This window comes from Canis aureus, chromosome 9, assembly GCF_053574225.1.
Source record: "Canis aureus isolate CA01 chromosome 9, VMU_Caureus_v.1.0, whole genome shotgun sequence".
Lineage (NCBI taxonomy): Eukaryota > Metazoa > Chordata > Mammalia > Carnivora > Canidae > Canis > Canis aureus.
In genome coordinates, this window is record NC_135619.1 from 11,985,735 (window position 1) to 12,008,743 (window position 23,009).

The 23,009-nt window shown below is 34.5% G+C and overlaps 1 long non-coding RNA gene across 9 annotated transcripts in view; it reads right to left on the reverse strand.

Annotated features, from left to right (window-relative positions):
• The window catches only part of LOC144320397 (uncharacterized), a 315,384-nt gene that overhangs the window by 181,299 nt on the left and 111,076 nt on the right, over positions 1–23,009 (reverse strand). For 8 of the 9 annotated variants that reach the window (XR_013385937.1, XR_013385936.1, XR_013385941.1 and 5 more), the window contains 2 exons: positions 21,285–21,384; positions 14,709–14,888 (listed from right to left, as the gene is read on the reverse strand). This is a non-coding gene — a long non-coding RNA (uncharacterized LOC144320397). Of the gene's footprint in view, positions 1–12,727; positions 12,800–14,708; positions 14,889–21,284; positions 21,385–23,009 lie in introns of those variants that run through there. The other variant, XR_013385942.1, reaches the window with a different exon arrangement.

Below are 23,009 nucleotides of genomic sequence, written 5' to 3' on the forward strand. Positions count from 1 at the left end.
CAACATCATTATAATACCATTGACTATATTCTTTATGCCATAGCTTTTATCTGCATGACTTACTCATTCCATAAGTGGAAGCTTATATCTCCTACTTCCCATCATCCATTTTGCCTCTCTCTCCCTCCCCTCTGGCAACCATCAGTTTGTTCTCTGTATGTAGGGGTCTGTTTCTGGAAAGCAAGTGACATTTAACCTTGAATCTTACAAACATGTTATAATCTGTCATTAGTTTCGGGAGTTTTTTTTTTTTTTTTTGTCAATTCTTTTGGATTTCCTACGTAGACAATTATGTAACCTCCCCAAAGTATTATTCTACTTATTCTCTCAATTATTGTTTATCTAAGGAAGTCTTTATTTTCCCCTCACTTTTGAAGGATAATTTCACAGGTCACAGAAGCCTAGGGCAGTAGCTTATTTTCTCTTAACACTAAATATTTCACTTCTCTATCTTCTTGCCTGAGTGGTTTCTGAGAAGAATGATATAATTCTTATCTATGTTCTCCTATGGGCAATGTGGGTTTTTTTTCCCCCCTCTGGCTTCTTTCAGGATGTTTTCTTTATCTTTGATTTTTTCTGAAGTTGAATATGATATACCTACATATAGGATTTTAAAATTTATCTTGCTTCTTATTCTCTGTGCTTCCTGCATCTGTGGTATAGCATCTGACATTAATTTGGGTAAATTCTCAGTCAGAAATGCTTTAGATGGTATTGGCATTATGTATCTGTTACATCTTTTATTGTTGTCCCACAGTTCTTGGATATTGCTTTTTATCAGTCTTTTTCTCTTTGCTTTTCAGTTTTGAAAGTTTCTACTGTCATATCCTGAAGCTCAGAGATACTCAGATCTCAGTTGTGTCCAGTCTACTGTAGAAACCCACCAAGGCATAATGTATTTCTGTTACTCTGTTTTTGATACCTAAGATTTCTTTTTAATTCTTTCTTAAATATTTCATCTCTCCGCTCACTTTATCCATCTGTTCTTACATATTGTCTACTTTTTCCATTAAAACCTTTAGCATTGGGCAGCCCCGGTGGCGCAGCGGTTTGGCGCCGCCTGCAGCCTGGGGTGTGATCCTGGAGACCCGGAATCGAGTCCCACGTCAGGCTCCCTGTGTGGAGCCTGCTTCTGCCTCTGCCTGTGTCTCTGCCTCTCTCTCTCTCTGTGTCTATGACTAAATAAATAAAATCTTAAAAAAAAAAACTTTAGCATTTAATGAGATGCATTTTTAAAATTCCTATTCTGATAATTTCCACCACTAAAGTTCTATGAAGCTCGGAACTTTTTCTCCTCGGTTCATTGTTGTGTCAGAGCCTGGCATACAATAAGTTTGCAAATATTTGTTAAATGAATAATTCTCTCAAAGTGAAAAGGATTTTCAAATTGATTCTGTGTCTAAGATGTCAATCAGTTTGGATAGTTTTAAAACTTGGTTGACTTATTTTATTTGACTAGCAAGTGCATGCAGGCAAAATGTCATTCTATAAGCATAATTTATGTGATGTCGTCTCACTAATATAATTATATGTAAAGTTATTTACATATCCTCAAAATATTTACCCAGTAATACCATATATTCAAACTCTAGAATACATTATGGGCAAAATTATGTAGGTGGATTCAGTAATGTTTTATTTATTTTTTTTTTCAGTAATGTTTTAAATATGATTCACAATCCCAACCTATTTTTTTTTAATTTTTATTTATTTATGATAGTCACAGAGAGAGAGAGAGAGAGAGAGAGGCAGAGACACAGGCAGAGGGAGAAGCAGGCTCCATGTACCGGGAGCCCGACGTGGGATTCCATCCCGGGTCCCCAGGATCGCGCCCTGGCCCAAAGACAGGTGCTAAACCGCTGCGCCACCCAGGGATCCCTACAATCCCAACCTAATACCCAATAAAGTCACAAAGGCAAATGTAATATACCTCCTAAGTTTAGAGAACTACACACATTTTTCATTATTCACATCATGAAGGATTTTTGTTCAGCATTACTTTAGTGACAGTGAAGAGAGAACTAGAACAGTCCTTGAAGAAGAACTTTTAAAAAACACTAAAACTTGTTTTTCCTAACTCTGGGAAATGAACAAGGGGTGGTGGGTGGGGAGTTGGGCGGGGGTGCGGGTGACTGGGTGACGGGCACTGAGGTGGGCACTTGACGGGATGAGAACTGGGTGTTATTCTATATGCTGGCAAATTGAACACCAATAAAAAATAAATGTATTTTAAATAAAGGTAAAAAAAAGGAAACAAACTCAGGGTTGCTAGAGGGGAGGTGGGTGGTGGCATAGCATAACTGGATGATGGACATTAAAGAGGGCACATGATATAATGTGGTGTTATATGCAACTGATGAATCACTAAATTCTACCCTTAAAAGTAATAATACACTGAATTTTAACTAAATTGAAGTAAAATAAAATAAAATTGAGAAAAAAGAATTCAACTTCAAAAACAAAAACAAAAAAAACAAAAAACAAAAACCTGTTTTTCTTAAGTTCCATGCCAACATATTGAAAAGCAGAAATGAATCACTTAAAAAACAAAACAAAAAACTCTGCAAATTACTCAGTAATATTACTACATAAATACTTATTAGCATATTACTTCTGTAGCATATTACTACAGAAATACTTATTTTAAATAATATCTGAAATTTAATAAAATAAAATACTAAAATTTTAAAAACTTGTTATAACTGGGTAAGGCAATTGTAGGTATTATTTTCTTCTCTACACTTTTTGATGCTTTCCAAATTTTCTACAATGAATATGCATTAATTTTATAATAAGGGGAAATATTATGTAAAACAAAGAATTTTAGGATGCTAAAGGTAAAAATATAAATTGCCCAGTAAAATTAAAGATAGAAAGATTAGAAAGAATGGTCTATTCTCTCGTTTATCTTACTACATTAAGAACAAATGTGGAAGTTTTTGTCATCTCCATTTTGACTACTAGTTCTAAAACTGTTTACTCATCCGGGTGAATGATTTAGTTTTATTTTCTTCCTTGTTTCTTGATGTAAATTTTTTTTGTTTTTTTTTTAATATTTTATTTATTTATTCATGAGAGGCAGAAACATAGACAGAGGGATAAACAGGCTCCTCACAGGGAGCCGGATATAGGACTCGATCTCTATACCCTAGATCACACCATGAACTGAGGGCTGATGCTCAACCACTGAGCCATCCAGGCGTCCCTTATGTAAAATTTTCATTAGCATTAAATATTTGGAGGCTTTTTTTCTATTTCATGTAAATTAAGTAGCATATTTTGTTAATAAACTTTATATTTAGTACATTTCAGACTTATTAAAAAATCATGAAGACAGTAGTGATTTCCCTATACAACTCTGTATTGTTTTCCCTACTATTAGCATCTTATGTTAACATAGTACACTTGTTACAAGTAATGAACCAATATTGATATACTATTTTTAACTGAAGTCCATATTTTATTTAGACTTCCTTGGTATTTACTCAATGTCCTATTTTCATTTATGTTTCCTGAATCCCATCCAATATATTGTAATGCATTTCAGTTGTCAGGCCTCCATAGGCTATGCTTTGGCAGTTATCAGAGTTCTCTTGTTTTTAATGATTTTGACAGTTTTGAGGAGTATTAATTAAGTATTTTGTGAAATGCTCCTCTATTAGGATTTGTCTTATGTATTTCTCATGAGTAGACAGGGGTTAGATGTTTTTTGAGGAAGGAAGATCATAGAGTTGAAGTACCATTATCCTCACATCATACCAATCTACATACTATCAACATGACTTATCACTGTTGATGTGGCTCTTGATTACCTGGTTGAGGTAGTGTTTCTCAGACTTCCCCACTGTTAAGTAATTGTACTTAATTCTTTCCATACTGTATTTTTGGGAAGGGAGTCATGAGTCATTATGCACAGCACTTATTTAAAGACTGGGGAATTGGGATCCCTGGGCGGCTCAGTGGTTTAGCACCTGCCTTCAGCCTGGGGCATGATCCTGGAGACCTGGGGTCAAGTCCCACATCAAGCTTCCTGCGTGGAGCCTGCTTCTCCCTCTCCCTGTGTCTCTGCCTCTCTCTCTTTTTCTCTGTGTCTGTAATGAATAAATAAATAAAATCTTTTAAAAAATAAAGGCTGGGAAATTATGTTTCACTTCTTTGAGGGCAAAGTATCTACACAAATTGTTTGGAATTCTTCTATAAGGGATCTTTATTCTCACTTGTTTATGTATTCAATCACTTATTTACATCAATATGGATTTATGAGGATTTATTTTACACTTTGGATGAAGTCTAATGCTACTTTTTTTTATTTCTCTGTTCATGATTCCATTCCAAGTTATTGAGAGCTCTTTCGGTTGGATTCTGTGTCCGTTAACATACTCCTTTAACATCTAGTGTGTATGTGTAGGGGGTGAGTATGTGTGAGTAGGGGTGTGTAACACTTATCTACTTTCTGGTACTATAAGATGGTTCAGGTTCATCTTGTATATTTCCTATCTCAGGCCTAAAATCAACCATTTCTCTACAGAGCTCTAGTTTCTCTTACTGGAGAATGGTGTTAGAAACCAAGATCTGGACACTAGGTGAACTCTGCAAACGGAGTGTCATTTCTTTTAGGCCCTCTCAGCTGACAGAGCAAAGGAATATCTGTGTGCACAATAATCCATGTATATATAGATATCTATAAGGTGATTATATATAACTATCTATATCTATGTTAAGGTAAATATAAGTTCATATTAATGTCTCCAACTCTTTTATCCATTAGCGCATTAAGCATCCTATTCTCTCTCCTTTGCTTATTTGTAAATTCTTACTCCAACTCTAAGAAAGCTGACTCCCACCATACACTGTCTATTAACTTAATTATTCAACTCTAATATACATGTATGGCAGTATCAGAAGTGTTGCCCATAGTCTCATCAACCTCTGGAATGGACAGCAGAGTCTCATAAATATGAACGATGTCATCTAGTTTCTTTAACTCCTTGTCAGAGCGCCAAAGGTTCTCCTCTAGTATGTTTCTATGGCTCTGGAACTTGACCATGAGCTTTGCCTTCTCATTTTTCATCTCCAGGAACATCACCCTCAGCTTTTCCACCTCTTGGGAAAGCCACACTTTCTCCTGGATCCAGTTAGTGGCCATAGGCTGACAGTCGGGGTTCAGCTGACCTGCTAGGGTCTCTTGTAGCACCTTCGTCTCTGTCTCTGCATGCCAAAGTGAGCGAGTAAGCTGGGTCACCTCTTCTCTAAGGCTTATGAGCTCCCCACTCTTGTCTATCTGCTCTAGTATCTTCTCATTCTGCTGTTGTATCACTTCCTGGAGCTCCTTTTCATTCTTGTAGTGCAAGCACAAGGCCTGGTTCAGCTTCTCTATGTCTGCCTCCTTGGCCTTCTGGGCTTCCTGATGGTGTTCTTCCTGGGCCTGTAGCCTAGCCTGCAGATCACAGATCTTTCACTGCATTTTATTGTTCATGGTAGATAAAAATTAAGCTTGCATAAAGGTTGGGCTAAGTGGTCCCGGACTACAGACTCTGTTGCCTTGAATATAACAGTACAATTTGTCATTTACTCTGCACCAGGCTAAACTGAGTAAAAATCTATTTGAAGGTATCTTGTTTGTAAACATTTGTCAGATTCTAATTTTTTTCTTTTTGTATTAAAATTCAACTATGGATATATATGAAACAAAATAAATGGAGATCATTTTTCTCCCACAAAAGTATACATATATAAATATTATATATATCATATATATATCAGATATATATATGATTTTATTTATTTATTTGAGAGACAGTGAGAGAGAGAGAGAGTATGAGCAGGAGGAGGGGCAGAGGGAGAAGCACGTTCTCTACTGAGCAGGGAGCCTGATGTGGCGCTCAATCCCAGGACTCTGGGGATCATGACCTGAGCCAAAGGCAGATGATTAACTGACTGAACCACCCAGGTGCCCCAAGGTTATATTTTTTATCACCTACTTCATTCCATCCTGAGATCTCAGGGCCTCCTAAATTTTTCTTTAATTTGCATTCATTGTTGTACTCTTTGTACAGCATTGTTCCTGGGTTTTGATATGCATAATGTTATATGTCCATTATCGCAGATTATGCTGAATAGTTTCATCACCTAATAAATCCTCTGTGCTTCACCTGTTCAATTCCTATCTCTCCCTCCCTGCCATTACTGATCTTCCTACCATCTGTAGGTGGCCTTTTCCAGATGTCACATAGTTAGAATTATATAGTATATAATCTATTCAAACTGGCTTCTTTCACTTAATATAAGCATTTAAAGTTCATCTATGTCTTCTTATGGCTCAATAGCTTATTTTTATCATGGAGTAATATTTCATTGTGTGGACATAAAACTATTCACCTGTTGAAGGACATCTTGGTTGCTTCTAAGTTTTGGTGATGACAAATAAAGTTGTTATAAGCATTCATAGGCTTTTATGTGGGATAAGTTTGCAAAAGAGTTGGATAAATATCTAGAAGCATAACTGCCTGTGATATGATCATATGGTAAGACTAAGTTTAGCATTATAAGAAACTTTCCAACTGTCTTCCAAAGGGACTAGCATTTTGCCATCTTACCACTAATGTTGCTCTGAATCCTCATCACCTTTGGTATTATCAGTTCTTTTCTTTAAATTTTACTCATTCTAAGAGGTATGTAGTAGTATCTCACTGTTGTTCTAATATGGGATTTTCTAATGACAAATGATATTGATCATCTTTTTGTATACTTATTTTCAATCTATATACCTTTTTGGTGAGATTTTTGTTTTCATTTTTTAATTCAGTTGTTAGTTTTCTTATTTGTTGAGTTTTTAAGAGTTATTTGTATATTTTGGATGCAAGTTCTTTTCAGGTATGTGTTTTGCAAATATTTCTCCTGGTCTGTAAGTGCTATTAATGGTGTTGAATTCAATTTGCTAATACTTTGTGAGGGATTTTTGAACTATATTTATGAGAGATATTGATTTATAATTTTCCTTCCTTGTAATTTTTTTTTCTTTCCTTACTTGTTGGCTTTGGTATAAGGGTAATGCTGGTGTCAAAAAATGCATTGGGAAGTGTTCTGCATTTATATTCTGAAAGAGATTATGGAGAATTGGTATAGTTTCTTCTTGAAATGTTTGGTAGAATTCATCAATGTGACCATCTGGGCCAGTGCTTTGGTTTTTGAAAGTCTAGTAAATATTATTTTATTTAATAGATACAAGATCCTCAAATTAGTTTCCTTTTAAGTTTTGGTAGTTTGTATCTTTTAAGGAATTGGTCCATTTTTTGGTATCAATATAGAGGCATAGAGTTGTTAATAATAGTCTTTTATTTTTCTATTAACAACCATTTTTTGTATCAATATAGAGGCATAGAGTTGTTAATAATATTCTTTGATTTTTCTGTTAACATCCTTGGGACCAGTAGTGATGATCCTTCTTTCTTCCTGATACCATGAATTTATTTCCTATTTCTATTTGGTTAACTTGTCTATAAAATTGTCAATTTTATTGATCATTTCAAAAAATCAGCATTCAGTTTGATTTTTTTCTATTGATTACCTGTCCTCAATTTCATTGATTTCTGCTCTGATTTTTTTTTATTTCTTTTCTCTGACTTGATTTAGGCTTAAATTGGTCTTCTTTCTCTCGTTTTCCAAGGTGGAAACTTAGATGATTAATTATAGATTTTTTCAAAATTAATGTATTTAATGCTATAAACTTCCCTCTCAGTACTGTTTTCACTGAATCCCATAAATTATGATTGGTTGTATTTTCATTTTAATTTAGTTCAAATTATTTTAAAATATCTCTTGAGAAATCTTCTTTGACCCATTTATTATTTCAAAGTGTGACCTCCAAGTATTTGAGACTTTTTCTAACTATGTGTTATTGATTTCTAGTTTAATTCCACTGTGATCTGACAACATGTCATGAATGACTTTTTAAAAACTCGTTAAGGTATGTTTTATGTCCGAGCATATGTCCTATCATTATGAATGTTCCAGATAACCTTGAGAAGAATATGTATTCTGTTGGTTTTGGATAGATAGAGTATTCTATAAATGTTAATTAGCTAAGGTTGATTCATAATGCTATTCAGTTCAAACTATATCCTTACTGATGTTCTGCCTGCTTGATCTATCGGTTATAGACAGAAGGGTGTTGACATCTCGAACTATAGAAGTGGATTTGTTTATTTCTCCTTGAGATTCCATGAGGTTTTTCTATCATGTTTTGATGTTTTTTGCTGTGGGAAGTGTGTGTGTGTGTGTGTGTGCATATGTGTGTGTTAGTTGTTATGTCTGCTTAGAGAATTGGCCCTTTATCTTTATGTAATGCCTAACTTAATCCCTAATAATTTTCTAAAGTCAGCTATATCTGAAATTAGTATAGTTAACCTTGCTTTCTTTTGATTCGTAGTAACATAATACACATTGCTCTATCTCTTTACTTTTAGGCTGAGTCTTTATACACAAAGTGGATCTTTTAGATATCATATGGTTTTGTCTTCTATTTAAATGAAATAATCTCTGTCTTTTAATTTGTATATTTAGGCCATTCATATTTAAAATGTATTTTAAGGGGATCCCTGGGTGACTCAGTGGTTTAGGGTCAGCCTTTGGCCCAGGGCGTGATCCTGGAGTTGGGGTATCAAGTCCCACATCAGGCTCACTACATGGAGCTTGCTTCTCCCTCTGCCTGTCTCTGGCTCTTTCCCTCTCTCTGAGCCAGGGGAATTTTAAAAAAGAAAACCATATCTGGGGGCATCACAATGCCAGATTTCAGGTTGTACTACAAAGCTGTGGTCATCAAGACAGTGTGGTACTGGCACAAAAACAGACACATAGATCAGTGGAACAGAATAGAGAATCCCTCTCTCTGTGTCTCTCATGAATAAATAAATAAAATCTTTAATAAAAAATAAATAAATACAAATAAAATGTATTTTGATATAGTTGGATTAATAGCTACCGTATTTCTGTTTTATTTTCATTACATTTGTTCTTTGTTCCTTTTCCTCCCGCTTTTTTTGCACTCTTTGGTTTTAATTTAACACTTTACATGAATCCGTTGCTTTTCCTCTCTCAGCATATCAAAAAAATCTTAAAAATCTTTTAGTAGTTCCTTTAGAGTTTGCCATATACACTTTTAATTAATCCATGTCCATCTCAAAATTACACCACCACTTCACATGTAGCGCAGTAAGTACCTTTGTAACAGTATTCCTGACTTATTTCTGTCCCTTAGGATATTGGAGTTATCCATGGACTATAATCATACAGTACATTGTTACTATTATGACTAAAAACAGTTATCTTTAGATTAATTAAAAATAAGATATTTAAATTTTACCAAAATGCCTTCATCTATTCCTTCTTCAATGTCCTTCCTTTCTTTACATAGATCTGAATTTCTGGACAATAATTATTTTCTCTTTCCCCAAACAATTAAAAAAAATTCCTTTAAGGGGCCTATTAGTGCTGAATTCCATCAATTACTGTTTGACTGAGAAAGTCTATATTTCTCTTAATCTTCTGAAAAATAATTTTGTTGGATATAAGATTATTGACTGCGTTTTTTTTTCTTTCCACGTTAAATATTTTACTTTAGTACCTTCTTGCTATCATAGTTTTAGAAGGTATATGTGCTGCAATTTATTTTCTTCTATAAATAAGGGGTTCTTCAAATTCTGGTCATTTTTTTTAACACTTTCTCTTAGTCAGAAAACTGTAGGTTTTCTACAGTTTGAATGTGATATGCCTAGATTTTTTTGCTATTTATCCTGCTTGTATTTTCTGGGCTTCCTAGATCCATATTTTAATGTCTGTTATTAACATTGGAAAATGCTGTTTTTACTTCACATATTTCTTCTGCACCCTTTCCTTCTCCTTTTGGTATCCCAATTGCATGTACATTATACTTTTTGTAATTGTACCCCCCCTTACTGGATGCTCTGTTTATTTTTTTAATTCTTTTTTTTCCCTTTGCACTTCTTTTTTGAAAGTGTATAGTGATCTGTCTTCAAATTCAATTATTGTTTTTTCAGCTGTACCAAGTTTATTGATGAGCCCTCCTAAGGCATCCTTCATTTTCATTATAGGGATTTTGGATTTTTAACATTTTCTTCTGAGTCTTTCCTAAAATTTCCATCCTTCTCCTTACTTTACCCATTCATTCCTGTATTCTGTCTACTTTTTCCATTAGCACCTTGAACATATTAATCATGGTTATTTTCAATTCCTTGTGTCATAATTCCAACACCTGTGTCATATCTGAGTCTGGTCTGATGCTTGCTTTATCTTCACATTGTGTTTTTCCCTTGACTTTTAGCATGCTTTGTAATTTCTTGTTGAAAGCCAGACAAGATGTACTAGGTAATAGAAACTGAGGTAAACAGGCCTTTAGTTAAGTTAGGGTTTATGTTAATATGGCTAGGAGTAAGGCTATTTTTAATGTTTGCTGTAACTGTGACAGAGACTTCAAATGCCTTTAATGTCTTTGTTTTTGCCTCCTTCATTGTCTTTAGCTTCTTTAAAAACTCTTCCTCAGATAATCTGTCTTTCAGCAACTTAAGCTATAATACTGTTATTATACTGGATCCCTTTTGATATGATAGAAGGGAGTCAGGAAGAGGAAGCATTGTACAATATTATGATCGAATTTCTGTTTTTTAGTGGGCCTGTGCAGCTGGGATGTAACTTTCGCAAGTTATCGTTCTCCCCCTCCCCCCACCCTTAGGTGTTATTGGAAAGCCACAGGAGGCTGGAGTAGAGAGAATACCCTTCCCTTACATGGCTAACATTCTGGTGAAATCTTTCCTGTGACAAGTATGTATCCCTTTCTTATGACAACATTTTTGAGTATTTCACAATGGCTGATCTACCTCCCTTCTGTTGAAAGCCAGGAGGGGATCTTTCTTGGCTTTTCAAGGGAGAACCCAAATAAGTGTGAGGGGGCCTTTTAAGACGATAGCCCCCAGAAACTTCTCACTCTCAAGCTAGTCCACACTCAGTCTCTAGCAACTCATCAAAATTATCATTTATGTATCTCCAACAATATGACTCTAATAGTTTCTTCTTAAGGAAAGGAGATGGAGACTGTGACTCCACATTTGTCTGTCTTTCTGAATTTCAGCATGCCAGTTTGTTCTGCAACCACAGTCCTCTGATAGGCCCAAGAAAAGTCATTGATTTTGTTTGCTCAACATTTTTTTTGGTTGTAAAAATGGGAGTGACAACTTCCCAGCTTTTACATGTCAGAACCAAAATCAGAAGTTTGATTTCTTTTTATATTTAAATCACTACTGCTAGACTATTTTGTCTGCACAAAGTCTCAATACTTCTGAAATTAACTAGCCAAGTCTGTGGCCTTATAAACACAGACATCCATGGATGGGTTTGCTTCTCCCAAGGCAACAGAAGAAATCCATGTGCCAGAGGAAATTTTAGCCCTGGAGTCATTCTCAAGACTCTGGAAACCCCCACACTTGAAAATATAAAATTGATATCATCATCCTCCAAGTTTTTATTTCACTGCTTTTAAAAGTAGTGAAATATATGCCACAATATGTCTCATTCTAAAGGTTGAAAAATTTATGCTATGACTATAATGACATCATCCTGCCTCCCACAGAAGGCTTTTGCTTGGAGAGTTCAGCAAAAGAACAAAATTAACAGGAAACGTCACTTTCACACACAGATGGAAAAATGTTAACATCTCCTGAATTCTATGACAGTCTCCTTGATGGGAACATACATGTCACCAAAACGTACCAACAATGTGCAAACACATCTTATGAGCAGGTGCTAAACTGAGGTCACTGCTGGAAGATGGGAGCTTTGGCAGTACTGAGAACAAAAGATTCTTCCTAGGTGTAGTTTGAAGCTAAGAAATAAGAATCATGTGTAAGGAATGTTCCAGGCAGGATAAAACTTCCGAATGCTTGAGTGACAATGTACTGAGGAGGCCTCCTATTACTTCTATTCAAACTTCATTTCATAGATCATGAAGAAATCCCACTCCTTACTTAAAGATTTTGTGAAAGTTAAAATTCTCTACTAGATTAAATAATGTTGTGATTGTTTCAAAATGAAGAAGAAATATGTGACTCTTCCCCTCCTTGAGGACTGACTTCAGTAACATTAAATTATGAAAACAGTACAGAAATATCTTGCAGATTATTTTGCTCAAAGCTCCCATATGTATTCCCTACATAGTCTAACCTCTAAGATTTATTCCATGTTGCCTGTATACTGAGATAAAAAAAGAACAGTCAAAAGCAGATATGATCAGTTCTATGCCTATGGAGAATATTAACATGTTTTCTATGTGTAAGATAAAAAACACATTTCTTTTCTTTGCCCTTTTAATTATAAGAAAGTTTTCTATTTAAATGTCCACACAGCCATAGAGAAAGGCTTTTAAAAAAATTGGAAATATCAGACAAATGGGATCCACATAATGTTATAGTTAGAAGGTGGCAACATTCTTGGATCAGTGCATGGGACAAGTATAGAGGGGTATCAAACATTAATGGTTTATAAACCGAGTTATTGCTCAAAGAACTGAATGTGAAATAAAAATATTACTGTATTACCATGATCTAATCCCTCTTTCATCCTCGTTGCATCACACACACACCATACACACACACACACACACACACACACCCCACATATGCACACACCACATACACACAAATTTATACTTACTCTGGTACTCTGATCCATTAATTCTTTCCTCTCTCTTGCTCATTTAGCATGTCGCTTCCTCCTGTCTCCTTCCTTCGGGCTAGAAAAATATTTTCCTCAATTCCACTTTCTTTTCCAGCTATGGCGCTATTTTATTCCTACTGTAACTCTTTTGTTATCCCCTTAACATTTGAAACTGTGGAAAATTTGTTCCTATCAGACAATCAAGTACACTTAAAATACAGAGAATGGTAAACAAAGTTCTTTCCTTTTTCCCTTCAGCAGGATCTCCAGCTCCTCCAAGGAGAATCAGGAGAAAGACCTCTGAGAAAAGCTTCCTTCTTATTTATCACACTTCTTCAATGCCCCCTACCCCAGGATCCTTTACCTTCTTTTCTTAAATTTCATCCCAAACTGTCAATCTGTTCCATCTGGTTTTCTCTATATAGAAGTGAGTGTGTTTGTGGTGGTGAATGGAGTTTCAAGTCCTCTGAGTATGAAGGTAGGGAATAAAGGTCCATAGTCATCTAGCAGTATTCAGTAACTCTTCTCAAACTGTTTCACATTAAGATCATCAGAAAGATTTTTTGTCTTTTTAGTTTTCTTCTTTCTCATACAGGAGGAATGTTGTTGGTTTTTATCTTACTTTACATATACTCCTTGAGTTATCATGCCTCTTCTGCTTGGTCTCTGTGTAGATGATATTCAAACTGGTACTGAGGAGATAATGTCTAATTTCACTCTTGTAGGGCAAATGGAAATTTATTAGTCTGATGATGGGATCAAAATAAGTGTGGAAAAGTGGTACTGCATACACAAAAATACAGAGAGCTCAATTAGGATGATAAGTTCAGGAGAACTGTGACAGTGCACATGAGTATGAACTGTGCACTGGTGTTGTGCAATGGTGTTGTGCAATGCTATATCTTTGATGGAATACTAGGAATAAGGAGCCATGGAAGATGAGACCACAGCAATATAAAAGTCATTCATGATAATGAAGTTTGAACTTTATTTATGTCAGTATATCCTAAAGTATGTTTTCAGAACACCAACAGTTTTTGACAAAAAATTGATATTGATAGGTGAATTTAAAATAGTCCATAATCACATGAATCCAGGCCAAGATACTGATCACATTTAAACAGGTTTCTCTACTAGAAGGGGCTCTTTATAGCCAATATACCCTGTGATTCTTTTAAGAATATAATATGTTGTATTTGTCACAGAACCCTTTGACATTTTCTAGAATATCTATTGGGAATTTGCTTAAACAATGGGGTCATAGAAGTATTTAACTTATATTTTTAAAGATGACTCAGATAACAGTACAGAAAATGGCTTGAAGATATAAATAGGATAAATATTGCCACATGTAGTCACATAAGAAAGGAAACAAGAGGATAAATGAAGCAAGATGAGTAATAAGTAGTTGATCTCACTATAATTGGTAAGCAAATGATGCTCCGGGCTAAGTAATGACATAGGCAATGATAATGGAGAGGAGTAAGAGATTTTTTTCAAAAGCTTCTTAGGATGTAGACTTAATCTCCTTGTTGGCTTTTTTTCCTTTTAGGGTGCATACTCAACAGGTTTTAGTAGACAGTAGATACAGGAAGGTGACAGAGGCAGAGACCCTCATTTCTGATATAGGAGCTGTTTGAAGGACTACAAAATGTTAAAGACATTCAATCCAGAATGTGGTAGTGACAGTAGGGGTAGGGAAGTTGCAAAGAAGGTGCCACATTTACAGCATAACAAACGTGAAAAGTCAGTGGAGGAAAATCTTCTCTATAATTTTGCATGTAACTATGTAGCTTTTAAAAAGAACATTTTTTTCCAAATCATGTGACTAAGTAAGGTGAATACTTATCTCATGTGATTTACTCTCTCAGGGATTACCTCTAATTTATTTCAATAATATTTATTCTTATATAAACTTGATTGATATACTTAATTGCCACTGAAGTTTAGGCAGATCTCAGATCTGGTACTATAATGAAACTCACCATTCCTCCCTGTGTTGGTCTCTTCAAATAATCCCATTTCTGACAAACAAACCAACAAATAAATTATTCTCCAAAAAGAGAGTATGAAAACCATGGTTTTCTCTATTTCTCCCCTCATACTTCAGTCCTACTATTTCACTTTTTTAATATCTCTCATATCCAGAAGACTCCAAAACAATCCTGAAAGACATAAAAGTAGAAGTAAATGAATGAAAAGACATACTGTTATTTGAAGGGAAGACCTAACAACATAAATATGTCAACACAGTAAAATATCATTAGAGTTTTATTTCCCTTAGAGCTAAATAAAGTTCAGCTGGAGAAACAAAACAAAACAAAAGTAACAGTAACCCTAAAATAAAATAAAAAATAACACTGAAAAAGAGAAGAATGAAAATAACCTATCCCTTAAGATACTGGCACATATTATAAAGCTTCTGCAGCTAAAACAGTATGGAAACTATACATGGAAAAACGAGTGACGTAACACAAAAAAGAAAATATTTATAGTGACTTTAAAATACAATTTGACTGTATATCCTTAGTTGAATATATTCTGACATCCAAAAGAATAAAGCTTTAAAAAAAACAACATACATTATGAGGATTTATATTATAGGGAGCAGTGCTGTATTGCTACTATAGGACTATTGTCTTTATAGTGAAGGAAAAGCAAATGAGGTTTTATACAATCATGGAAAACCAGGAGTGCTGGCATGAGAGAAATAGGAAACAAATATAAGATCGATAAGGCTAGGTAATAGTCATGTACACCTGAATTTGAATTAGAACTCACAATAAGGGGATCCCTGGGTGGCTCAGCAGTTTAGCGCCTGCCTTTGGCTTAGGGCATGGTCCTGGAGTCCTGGGATGGAGTCCCACATCAGGCTCCCTGCATGGAGCTTGCTTCTCCCTCTGCCTGTGTCTCTCCCTCTCTCACTCACTCTCTCTCTCTCTCATGAATAAATAAATAAAATCTTAAAAAAAAGAACTCATAATAAGTATGAATAGTACAAACTCATAAATTCTATCCTTAAAAAATACCTTTCTTATCCTTGTCCTCTGAAATATGTACAATGGCTGACTCTGTAAAACTGAGCACTCCTAACACCCATTTGTGGTCTTTAAATACCATTTCACAACACAAGTAATAAAGTCTTCTTAGAGGGATGCCTGTGTGGCTCAGCAGTTGAGCCTCTGCCTTTGGCTGAGGGCGTGATCGCAGAGTCCCGGGATCGAGTTCCATGTCTGGCTCCTGGCATGGAGCCTGTTTTCCTCCCTCTGCCTGTGTCTCTGTCTCTTTGTCGCTCATGAATAAGTAAATAAAATCTTTATTAAAAAAAAGTATTCTTACAGAATGGGAGATTCTGGGTAGGAAATTTAAAAGATGATCCTGGGACATCTTGTGATATAAAGGAGTTAGAAAACTCTCAAAGTCCAACAGGGTTGTATCAAAAAGATGCAGAAGTCAATTTAAAGAGATTCTCAATCAGATAAAGATAGGATAATCTGAACATTAATAAGGATAAATGCAATAGATTGAAAAGCATCAAATATACTTCAACATGAGTTTATAATAATTCTTTTATAATAAAGAAAAAAACCCACAGGTAATAGTTCCTATAACACACACACACACCAAGAAACAAGCAAATATCATGTGCCCCCTGATAGTACACAGCACAACCTATAAACAATTCTTGCCATAAAAAAAATGAAATCTGATCAAGCTTTTAAATTTAACTACCATTTTGTGGGGAATATAGAAGACAAAAGAACGTTATTAATAGTACCATGAATATGAAAACAACAAATATTGTGTCATTTCAATAAATTTCAAGTCAAAAAAGAAATGGAAGATGAAATTAAAGATTAAAAATATTTAAGAACCATCATTAAATAATTACAATAAATGGACCTCTTTGGATTTTCATTCAAATAAATGAATTTAAAAACTTATACAAAAATTAGAAAAACTTTACCACTGAGTACATATTTGAAGAAATTGTTATTTTTTTAGGTATGATCATAGTATTATGGCTATGTTCACTAATGAGTCCTTATCTTTTAGAAATTCATATTCAAATATATATAAATTAGAGGTATTGATGATTGTTTTAAAATAATCTAGAGGTAAAGAGACAGGTAAGAATAGTGGTAAAATAAGACAGGTCTTGAATTAATCATTTTTGAAGCTGGGTGGTTCATTATATTATTCCATCTCTTTTTTATTTTCTAGTTTTTCATAATAAAAGGTAAGGAAAAAATCTCATATTATTTCCTTCTCCTTTCTCACATAAGGTTCTCTTTTCCCCCCTAAAATATTGCCATAGTAACTGGTCTTATCAACATGAATTTTCATCTCTAGGATGAAATCAGAACATGCTCATTAGATTCATCCTCTAAAAACTCTAAAAAACAACTTTCTGCAAGTAGCTACTTTGCTCAAAATTTGTGATTCTCTACTTTCTTTGAAATAAGGGATCATAAGTCTATTCCAAATGAACCATCATTAGTTTGATATCAAAAACACCTTACAATCTATTTCCATCCAAGTCTCTGAACACTTCCTTTACTTCTCTTTATAAACTTGATGTTTTAGTCAAAGCATTTGTCCACTTGTCTGCTTGTCCTTAAAACAGATGTGGGAACTCCACCTCCACCTTGTTGTCTGAGTAGTTGCCCTTCCTCTATATTTGTCTTAATTTGTTCCTTTCTTGAAGGCCTATTCAAGTCTCACCTCCTCCGTGTAGCTTTTCCTAAAGACTTTTCAACTATAGTCAAGTCTCTCTTATTTGAACTCCACAGCAATTATTTTCCTATAACTCATTTTATCACGTGCTACTCTATATGGCTAGTGTGATTTAATGCATATACTCTACCCTCTAGGATTTCAGAGAATGTGTCAGATTTCTCTGTACTCAAGCCCACACTGTGGAGCCTTAGACAGAGTAATTGCTCAATAAATGTTCATGTTGTGGCTGTCATTGTTGTCATTATTACTGATTGTGGTGGTGGTAAGGATGATGAGCATAAAGGAAGTTCATATGATGATAATTTGCCAGGATCCCAAAATGTCTTCGCTGAGATGACCTTGGACCAGAGATTAATGGCTGAGTTGGGGAGTATTAAGTCATAATACCAAATACCCAACTTCTGTATGGTCCTAGAAATCTATTCCATATGTCCCAATAACTTAATGCTGCCAATTAAGATGGTTTAAACATACACACAAACAAAAACTAAACCCTATTTCCAGAATTTGTCATTGACTTTTTACTCCTTGAAGCATTATAAATGTCTTGATATGGGATTAGAGGTTTACAATCTGGCCTAAAATCCAGAATCAAAGTTCACTCCCATTATTTCCCTATACGTACTCTGCTTTAGCTAAAATAGTCTAATTTTAAATATCTTTGGAACCATTTCTCTTCTCCATATTTCCATTAAACTTCATTACTTCAGAGCTTCATGATTTCTTGGATTGTTTCAATTCCTTTTCTAATCCACCACCTGGCTTCCAGTCATGTTCCCTTCCAGTTCATTCCCCACTCACCCTCCATTGATGCCCAAGAAGGATTTATCTTGCTCAAAATTCTTCTATGACTATATTAGCTATAAAGGCTAAATGCCTTAACATAGTATACTAGACCCTTTATGATACTTACTTTCATCACTTCAAATGTCTGCTATATGCTAGGAGCTGACTACAGAGTGGCACATACTCTATAGTCCCTCCCCATGAGTTTATTGTCTAGTGAGAGAAAAGGGGAAGAAATCAACACAGAGAAATATGTGATGAAGACCAAGGAGAGCTATGATAGAAATGCGTAAACAATGCTATAAGAAAGAAATTTAGGGAGATCTCATTTAGATTGACCAGAAAAGATCTTCCTGATGAAGTAACATTTAAGCTGTTTCCTTCATGTGGAAAAAAAGCCACTAAGAGTTTGAGAAATCTCTGAGGCTAGAAAGAGCAGTGAAGTTATAATATATACCATCTGTTTATGTTTACTACCTACTTGATGCAATATTACTTTATAGAAAAATCATAGTAGGTAAGGTTTTTATATAAATTATGATAACCCTTTGTATTATACACTGTAAATATTTTTCTATTCTTCCATGGGTCTTTTATCTTTATAAATAATTTTTCCATCAGAAATTTAAAATTTAAGCAGTCTTCCATAGGTCTATGGCTTTGTGTTTCCTGATTTCCTTTAATACAAAATTGTCATAAATATTCACATGTATTACCTTTTCTACTTTTATAGTTATCCTTTTAAAATGTAACACCTTAACTCATCTGATTTTATTTTTCAAAGATATGAGAGGGGAACTCCCTGTTGTTTTCTAAGTGGTTAGCCATTTATTGAATAATAATGACTAGCATTCACAGTGGTTTACTATGCACCAGAGATTTTGCCAAATGCTTTGCATTTATTATCTCTGTTAATTCTTACAACTCAACAACGTAGTGTTATGCTCCAAACTTTCAGATAAAGAAGGTGAAGAACAGGTAAGCAATTTGTTCGAGGTAATACAGCTGTTAAAAAGAAGAGCCAAAATTAGAACCAAGAGGTATGACCCAAGAATCTATTCCCTTCATAATCACTTTACACTGACTTCCAAAATCCTTGTCTTGCTCATATATTTGAAAGGTCTCCTTTTTCATATAACAAATTTCCGTTATATATGTAATTAAATATGCTTCTACTTGGGCTGTTTCTGGGCATTATATATATATATATATATATATATATATATATATATATACACATGTAGCTTATGTGTGTGGTAATTTTAAGGTGAAGAAAAGATTAGTGATTTGTTCTTTTTGTTCTATGTTTCTATGCTTCTATTAATTGATTCATTTGGCCAAATTATTCTTGCAGGCCAAAATGTGTACACTACCTGTATGCTAAAAATTATCTTTCTTCAGCTTATCTGCTATTTCTTTCTCATATTTTCTCACCTTTTTTTTATGCCCAAGTTGATTATAGAATTTGATCTAACAATATTAAACCTCATATAAAGTGGTCATGTTTTTTAATAAATTTGGTAGTAAGAACATTCATATAATTATAAGAGATAAATTTCTAATTGCTATCCACTATTCTGTTGTATTATAGTTCCATGATTTTGAAGACATCGAAAAATCAGAAAAACATTCCCTTAGTATTACACTCTGCTATTAAAACACAAGTATTATATATTATTTGCTGTCACAGTGTGTTACATATAAAGCTCAGCTGTAATTTGGAAGAACATAATATATGTTGATGCATCATGATCTCTTGAGATATTCTTTAAGAGGAGCTTCACTTCAATGTTTCTCCATAGGGCTATTGAATTTCCATGGACTCCATTTTTCCTTCCTTAGCAGAGCTGTTGTATTAATCAGAATTTCCACCTGCTCTATTATAGCCTCCTTCAAATGACTTCTCTCAACTTAATATACTTATATTAGATGAAGCTTTCAGTGAATTATTGGGACACTGCTCTGCTCTGTTCATTGCAAACTAACATAGAATTGGCCACTTAAGGAAGCTGCATTAACTCTTTCAGACCACCAGGGTGCCATTTAGGGCCCTCATGTAACATTTTCCTTAAACTAGGTCATCATGATGTCATTTAATCATTTTAGAGCACTGAAATAGATATTTATGAGATGGCCTCTCTTAGTCTGAAAGAATTAGTGTAGGTCTCTATAGCTTATGACCTACTCTAAAGCCAAATGACATGAACTTCGTATGCCAGTGATTTCCCAGTCCTGGCTACAGTTCTCAGAGAGAATATAAAACATTTAACAATGGAAAAGGAATCAGTTAAAAATCTACTACCTAGTTCAGCAAAAATTATTCACTGAAAAATTATTCTTGTTCTCTCTTCATTCTATTCGTGTTTCCGATGCACAACCCTAGCCTGGTTCAGGGCCTATTAGCTGGTTGTCTATTCTTACCAGATGATATTTACCTGAGCAAAATTGTCACAAATTGTAGAATCACAAAGCTGGAAGTTACTTATAGGAACTAACTGGTTAAAAAAATGGAATTTTCCAGGTAGAGTCGTTGTTAAACTATCTTAGATGAATAAGAAATTATCCTTCAAATTTTCTTTCATTGATAAGATATTATTTTATATTGAGATAAAATCCTTTCTTGTATCTTATTGAACATGTTCAGATTTAGAGAAAATATCACCTCGCTATTCGCTGTAGAGATTTCTCTACTAAGCAAAAATCTTTTGACCTAATCTTGCAAGATCTGTGAAATTGTCAGAATATAATATTTTTATAGCCCTTAGCACAACCTACAGGAGATGTGTGGGAAACTGTTTATATTGTCACTTTTTGTGACACCTTAATGAGGTGAATGTTCTAGAAACTGGAAAAAAAAATACATGAAAGAAAATGTTCCACTGCGTTAGAATAAAATTAGCCTTTAAAAAAATTCTCCAAATTTTCATTTCCATATCTATTATCTGCCTATTTTTAACTGATTCAAATTCCCAGATATGCATTTATTTATCAATTCTGTGCAGAACTTTTATATAATGCAAGGAATGAGATTATACCTTGTGATGTCATGTTGCTGCATTTAACAGATACCTCAAATTGAAGTCATTCTCACGTCTCTGTTCAGAATTCCCATGAATCCAAAGCAAGCTAATGGAACTGGAAGAAAAACAATATTTTAGATTAGGGAAAGCAAAGTTTTCAAATTTTTATGGGGAAAGTAAAACTCAGGTTTAATTTGATTTATTTTCATAATTTTCTAGAACATTTTCTTATTAGACTTCTATATATAAAAACAGTACTTACTGTTACATTCCCCATCTTCATCTGCAAGTAGGAGAGTGTCCTTTAGGCTTAAAGCTCCATTCAAAATGCCATGCTAACTATAAAAACGGGTTTGTTTGCACTTATATACTTAGCTCCTTATTCAGGCCATTGTGTGTTTTACACATCGCATAACCGAGATCTATATTCTGAGTGCTCAAGGCAGTCTTATGTGGGTTTGTCTCTGAGCCAGATTTATCTTCGTATTTCCCATTATAGCCTGAAAGAACCGTATTAAGGAAGCCTTTCTTTTCAGTTCCCACTTGTGATTGCTAACATATCAAATTTATTCCTTCGTAATCCAGATCATTTTCCAGCAGCTTTGAGGCCTGCATGTAGTAGTTTGTTAGAGAGCTCATAGTAACCCTACACTGACAGACCAAAAAGCCCTTCGACTGTCACTTTATGTCATTAACAATTTTCTAAAGCCATTACAGATGGGATGGACTGATTAGAACTGAGGAGGGAGGATCTTTTTCCCAGCCAGAAATATCCCTTGAGACCTTCACGCCGTGTGAAGTTTCTAGTGATTAATGGAAGGAAAAGAAGGCCGCCTGTCCCACAGTTGCCACTTTATTTGGGAAAGAGCTTATTTATATTTGGTGGGCTCTCTGGATAACTAAACATTAACTGGCTAACTTAAAATACAGATAGAGCAATAGATTACAAATGATATAATACATGTTAGTTTGAGGTCCTGAGGTTGGGTTTTCTCTCCTTGTTTGAGTATCGCGATTATAATTTAATGTAAGCGTTGCTCCAAGATGAAAGTGTTTATCTTCTCCTGGCCTTTTCCCTCTTCTTCTGCTGTTTTATTTCTGTAAATGAAGGCTACAGCTGGAATATTGTTTTACTGCAAATCTCACACCAGCACTGTCAGTTGTGATGTGACACCAGAGATTCTTATCTGTAGGTTGGGCTGGAATTATTAAACATTCTCACATTGTGCAAAGTGTTGGGGATGAACAGCAGTGCAGTGAGGTGCATCCAACACTTCTGTCTTCCCCACCTGATCCTTGAAATATGACTCCTTTAAAGGGCTAATGTTCACTTTCTATAGCTTTATATAGAGAAGTGACAGTACTCAAGAAGTAACATGAACTGAAAATTATAGCAACTTCTCATCCCTCTGTCTTAATGCATGCTTTCAAAAGCAATTTTAATGGTAGACCTCATTTCAAAAGAAAACATTTGGCCATTTGTGATTAGGAACAATGAGATTTTTATGAAGAAAAATTGCTTGTAGCCCAAATATTGGAAAATATTTACATTTACTTTTTCACTTCTTTTTTCAAATAATCTGCCTATGACTATGATACCAAAGCAAAACATTTTATCAAATTAAAGTGAGAACTGAGCCTCATGCCTTTCTTTCACAGAAATTATTATTAAAACTGTGAAAATACATGTGCTCTTACATTATTGCAGGTACACACCATAATTATATATTATTTGTCATC